The sequence below is a fragment of the Typopeltis vanoorti genome, chromosome 21, assembly GCF_054136105.1.
Source record: "Typopeltis vanoorti isolate ZY-2024b chromosome 21, IOZ_Tvanoo_1.0, whole genome shotgun sequence".
Lineage (NCBI taxonomy): Eukaryota > Metazoa > Arthropoda > Arachnida > Uropygi > Thelyphonidae > Typopeltis > Typopeltis vanoorti.
In genome coordinates, this window is record NC_143569.1 from 102,149,686 (window position 1) to 102,155,775 (window position 6,090).

Genomic DNA, 6,090 nt, shown 5'->3' on the forward strand with positions numbered 1-6,090 from the left:
GTATGTTAGAGCAAGAAAAATAAGAATATAACCTATCATCGCTCCGATAGTGTACTAATTTCACATAACAAAATTCAAATTGTCCGAATGAAATCTGCAAATAGACAAAAACATCTGACATATGCAGATATAATTTGATATCTGAGCATATAATTCTTCACCTTTCTGTTTTTCTACGCCACTTTGAATAATTAATAATAATTATTATATTGGTTTAATTTACGATTTACTTGATACGCCCTCTAGTGAAAATTCTGCGAAACTTTCGAAAAATCATAATGTTCGTTTTTATATATATATTTATTTTATTTTTATTTTACTATTTTATTTTTGAAACTTAGATTCTCCAAGTGATAAAGTTTCTGGAAATGTTCCTGTGACTGCCAAGTAAGATTACTCAAACTCCTGACAAGTAACGTATGTTGTTACGGTGATGTGAAAAATTAATTCCTGTTTCTAGAGGACTAAAACAAAAGAAGTCGTTGGATTTCCCTGCGCCATTTACCTTCGTATAGTTGATAGTTCGTTTGTCTTAAGATTTAGACTTAGAACTTCTAGAAGATATTTCATCGGTGCTTCTTTCAGTTTTCTTAGAGGGACTGAGGAGATTTCACCTATGAAAGCAAACTAATACTATGCACAGACACACTTTACACACACACAAGCGCTGTAGTCGCCACACACAAATCAATACACATCATAGTCGTTTGATGCAATTTTTGTATGCCGGCTAGGTGCCAACTTTGCTAGATAATTATAAAAAGAAAAAATCTCTAATCCTCAGAAGAAAAATGATATAAATTATGAATCTTTGCGGTATTAGAACTGTTTTAGCGAAGACGTTATTTAAAAAAAAAAGTTTAGATGGTGGTCATAACTGTTGCAACAGTAAGCCTTCTGTTAACTAGTTCCCAGCCTCAGTTATAGAGGGCGCTGAATAAAGTATTGTAGCGAGAGGTTCAATGAAAATGGTTATCCATAAAATAAAAAAAAAAGAAAAAAAAAAGAAAAAAAAGACTGTTGGATGTTTATTGTTACCGAATAAAGAGAAGCTATTTTCGACTTTGTTTACTTTGTTTATTTTCTAAGACACCATTACTCAAGTTATATTCAGAAAAAATTAAAATAAAATTCTTCCAGACATTGCGTTTAAAATCTACAACATAAATGATACATTTACCATCTTACTTATAATGCATTTATCGTAATATCAAGGCCTTTTTGAGTATTTTTGAGTTATTGAAATAATTTAAAAAAAATGAACACAGATCTGTCATTAAATCACTAAAAGGACATAAAACAACTAGTATTTAATAGCGGTGACTACAAATAAAATGTTTGCAGCATCAAAATGACTTTAATTTATTTCTGTATTCATTTTTTAAAAACGCTTCGGTGTTCTATTCTAGAAAAAACCAACTTTCATTTAAACATAACGCGATTAATCCACTAAAATCAGTTCTCTGTCTAATCGAGTCTACTCTGTTCATTTTCCGGAGAATAATTTGAAGGAGGAGGGAGAAAATCTTGGCTTACTTAAGTGGTATTAGTGAAAGTACGTAGATGGAGAAGAAGAAAGAAACACGAGGAGAAAGAGTGCTTATCTTTTAGCTAGGAAAAAAATAAACAAAAAAGATCATATTAAAATTCAATTTGGCTTCCACGTGTATAAATTAGGTGTCTGGAAGAGGAAAGATATTACGCAGACACTTTTCAATAATGTTCTTTTTTTAAAAAAATATATATCGACTAGATCTTTTCAAATATTTAGAGGATAAATTAATAATCTGAATCAATTAAAAGGCAAGAAGGATGAAACAACCCTTAAAGAAACGTCATGTAAGTATTGAACACCTTTTGTAAATCACAGGGCAATATGGTGTATATGTCTGGACAAAATACTGCATGTAGAGAGAAATGATGTATTCATTATTTCTACAAACCAGTGAGATTGGGGGGTGGAGGAAGCCAAATTGAATTCCGCCACGGGCATGATGTTTGTGATTGTCTTTAGGCGGAAAATGAATTTTATCTCCTGATGTGAGACTCTTCCCCGTTCCATATTTGGTTTTTAGATCAGGATGTGAAAATAAATTAAAAATACAAAAAATGTAAAGGTAATTAAAAAATGAAAAAAAAAAAAGGAAAGAATTCTTGCCCCTCTATGATACTAATATTTTTATAAGTTTATAGCGTTTGGCGGGTAGATGGCACATAAAAAAAGTTTTTTGATAATGATACCAAAATTTTTCCATGGTTGTGTTAGTTTTAAACGTAGGCGAAAAAGCCATCCAAAGTGCTGATCATTCTGGACGCACTACAGTTGTTACAGGAATTTATTATTACTAAAAGAAGAGAGAGACAATCAGAGAATGGAAAAATTCACCATAACAACGCTTCTATGGGGGGGGGGGATAAAGTGTTCCTTTTGTATTAACCACTACATCGTATAGACGGGAGGTGTCAGAGAGACGGAACATTTGGTATACACTCCAAGCTCCCAAGAGACCAAAATTTATGACATACTATATATTTAATGGCATACAGTCTATTACAGACTACTTGAAGGTTCCTCAATATTTCTGAGTGTTCTGTACACCTACCTCTCTCTCTCTCTCTCTCTCTCTCTCTCTCGGCCCCTGCTTATGGCGGATAAGGTTCAGCATGCTTTATCGTATTAACATAAGAGAGACAAAAGGTAAAACATTTATGATATCAATACAATTAAATAAACAAAATATACGAAGAACTTTTAGAAACATAGAAAACTACACGTGAAACCCATCTCCAGTACTTGGTCTATACATATAAACGATTTCAGTTAGGGAAGATGTCACTTGAAATAACGCGAAAAGTCAAAAGAATATTTTCTACTTTCATTTTCACCAAAGCGGTTGTAGTTCATTTTATATTTTTATATAAAAAAATGAAAGAAAAAAAACCCCGCATGAACACCTTCCTTCTGTTTCGATAGAGCCTCACCGTTACAGTCATGCCGCTTTTTCTTCAAGTTCTAGCTCACCTTGACGACAAAAGGAAGGAAGCCAGTCGCTAGCAATAATCCATCAGTTTACACTTGAGCGGTTCCGAGGTTTGGCGCATGTTTTGCGTCATCTGGAGCTACGAGAGCTGAGCCAGGAGGATTATAGTTCATTACAGTGATAATGAAGAGCGTTTCTGTTTTCCTGGTGCGTTTACCGTTCTTACGGTTTGAAGGCTGCTAACTCACCTTGACAGTATAGACAGTATTCTTGATTATAGTAGCCCCCCCCCCCTCCTCTTGTTCCCTTGAGGGTTAGAGAGAGAAAATGCAGTTTTTTTTTGTGCTTTTTCTTCTAGTTACTTCGGGTATCTTAAATAAATTCAAAGAGTTGATGGCGTATTCGCTTCTCCTGTGGGTTACCGTCCAAGGAGTCAATTTAAAGGGTTATTTGATTTTCTTATAATGAAAATAGTTTGTGTATCGAACAAAAAAGAAAGATTAAAAGTAGAAAAAATAATAAAAGCTCCTTAAATTCATAGAGAGATGGGAAGACTTTTCGTATGCGTTCTCAAGCTATTATCTTGTATTTAACTCAAGTCGTCACTAGTTATTTGTGTAATTTGATTACGGTTTCAGCCTGGCTTTCATACTCATGAATTTATGCCCTACTTCATCACTAATTATACCATGTAATGAAACCATCGTTTAGTGTCCAGAAGAGCACTGAAATATCATACAAGACATCGTCAGCCATTGTTAAAAACCACATCCCTACCAGACGTATCGATTACAGCCTACTCTAACCAAGGCCATTGTCATTAAAAGGTGAGCCTACTTAAAAATAACCTCCTTAAGGAGAAAATGCTCTCGTTTACCAATTATTACTTCACTTGTTAATTGAGTGTTTCGTAAAGACGGTTACCGTCGAAAAATAAAGGGATACGATAGCTGCTCAGTTGTCTGACTTTTCTTACGATGATCTTTTATTCTCTTCTGTGTTTAATGGTGGACTACCACATTAAACCACGGAGGTGTGGACGTAAAAGGTCGTAAGCTGAAATTGCTCCTTTGTGGCTAAATCTGATTGCGACACTGAAAGAGAAGAAAGCTTTTGAATCTTACAGCTACTGGGAAGCACTTGTTGGGTTTACACATTCGGTATTACCAAGTTGCACACTGTTAAGAAATTATAACATACGAGTGTCAAGACATAAGACTTCTCTGATAAGAGTAAATGAGGTAAATACAAAGAGTTAGACGATTTAAAAATGGGTTTTTGTTTTATGTCTTGGATGATGTGTTCTGACATACGTTTTCACTTTCCAACATACCGAGAATAAAATTTGTTTGAAGAACTGGACTTAAAGTGAAATAAAGTAAATTTCTTTTGTAGAGGATTATTTTTAGCTGTCACAAAAATTTGAAATGCATAATCTGTACTGAAGAATTTAAGAGAAATAATAATTATTAGAATATCGATCTTTTGGCTTTATGATGCAGTCTAATCTTCGGCTGTTATTGTGCGAATTTTACTTTCGGCCTGCATCGCATGATAGTTGTTCATAAGTGATATGGTGTGTATTATATTACCTTCTGCTGTTAAAAAAAAAAAAAAATCATATATCAGGTTTGTAAAGTTGTTCTTGAAGGCCTGTGTAGCTCAGTGGAAGTGACGCTTCAATTTTCTGTTCTAAGCCACCCGAAGATAAGCTTATATTTCGTCTAGGCGCCGACAGCAGGAACACTTTTACCGATTCCTGAGTTAGTCGATCTCCAACACGGACAAGCAGGTTTTTACTCTCAGAAACTCGGTTTTTTCGTCTAGTAAACTCAAGAAACTCGACCGTAGAACCCACGTTATTTCAGACAGCAACACATCCTGTTAGGGTTAGGTACCAAGAAATGGCAGCATTTGTTTGCCGCTCTCTTCATCGCTTGCTGCTTATAATTAGTGATAGTCTTGGGCCAGCTATTTCTGATTTGATACCGGTGGATATTAAACTGTCCAATCAGTCTCCAGAAGCTAGATAGGGTTAAAAGACCTCGTCTGCTCCCTATAAAGGAATAAAAGGTGTTAGCTTATTAGTATTATAGCGAACCTCTGTATCTCAGTAGGTATATATTTGAAGCCCTTTGGTCGGAAAGATCTGGGTTAGATTCCTGTCCATGACGTTAACAACCTTTATCTATCTGGTCTCTTTCGACTAAAAGTCAGTTAGCTGGGCTCATGTGGGGATAGAGGAATTTTTCACATGGAAACTTAGGTTTTTCGTCCCTCAGAACAAGCAAACCGGCCCGTGAACACACACACACGGATCTAAAATACATACTTAATCCATCACTAGGAGGACTCAACCAGTCCTAAGGGATAGTCGAGGAATGGGAGAGAACCCCACACGAATAAATAAAATTATATTATAATGGGTGTTTACATGGACTCGAGGACTCATCATGGGAGACACTATATTTATTGACACACTACACCTATTAGCTAGCTTTTGGAGCCCACAGACTTTCAATCTATTTTCATAGGAAGCATTCCACAGAGCCGTTCACAAGATCTTTGTCACTCACGTCTGGGTCCTTCCCACCATCTCATCATCACATCAAATTAAATGGTCAATACGTTCTTCAAGAACATACTGACCATTTAATTTGATGTGCTGCTTTGGCTACCTCTGCTATATGCACTCTAAACTTCAGTTCTGTCCATAATCATCCCCAAGTCCATTGCTTTGCTATAGTACATACGAGTAGCATATGATCTCATTCTCACAAAGTGATAGGGTTAAAAGGCCTCGTCTACTCCCTATAAAGGAATAAAAGGTGTTAGCTTATTATTATTATAGCGAACCTCTGTAGCTCAGTAGGTATATATTTGAAGCCCTTTGGTCGGAAAGATCTGGGTTAGATTCCTGTCCATGACGTTAACAACCTTTATCTATCTGGTCTCTTTTGACTAAAAGTGAGAGTTAGCTGGGCTCATGTGGGGGTAGAGGAATTTTTCACATGGAAACTTAGGTTTTTCGTCCCTCAGAACAGGCAAACCGGCCCGTGAACACATACACACACACGGATCTAAAATACATACTTAATCCATACATTAC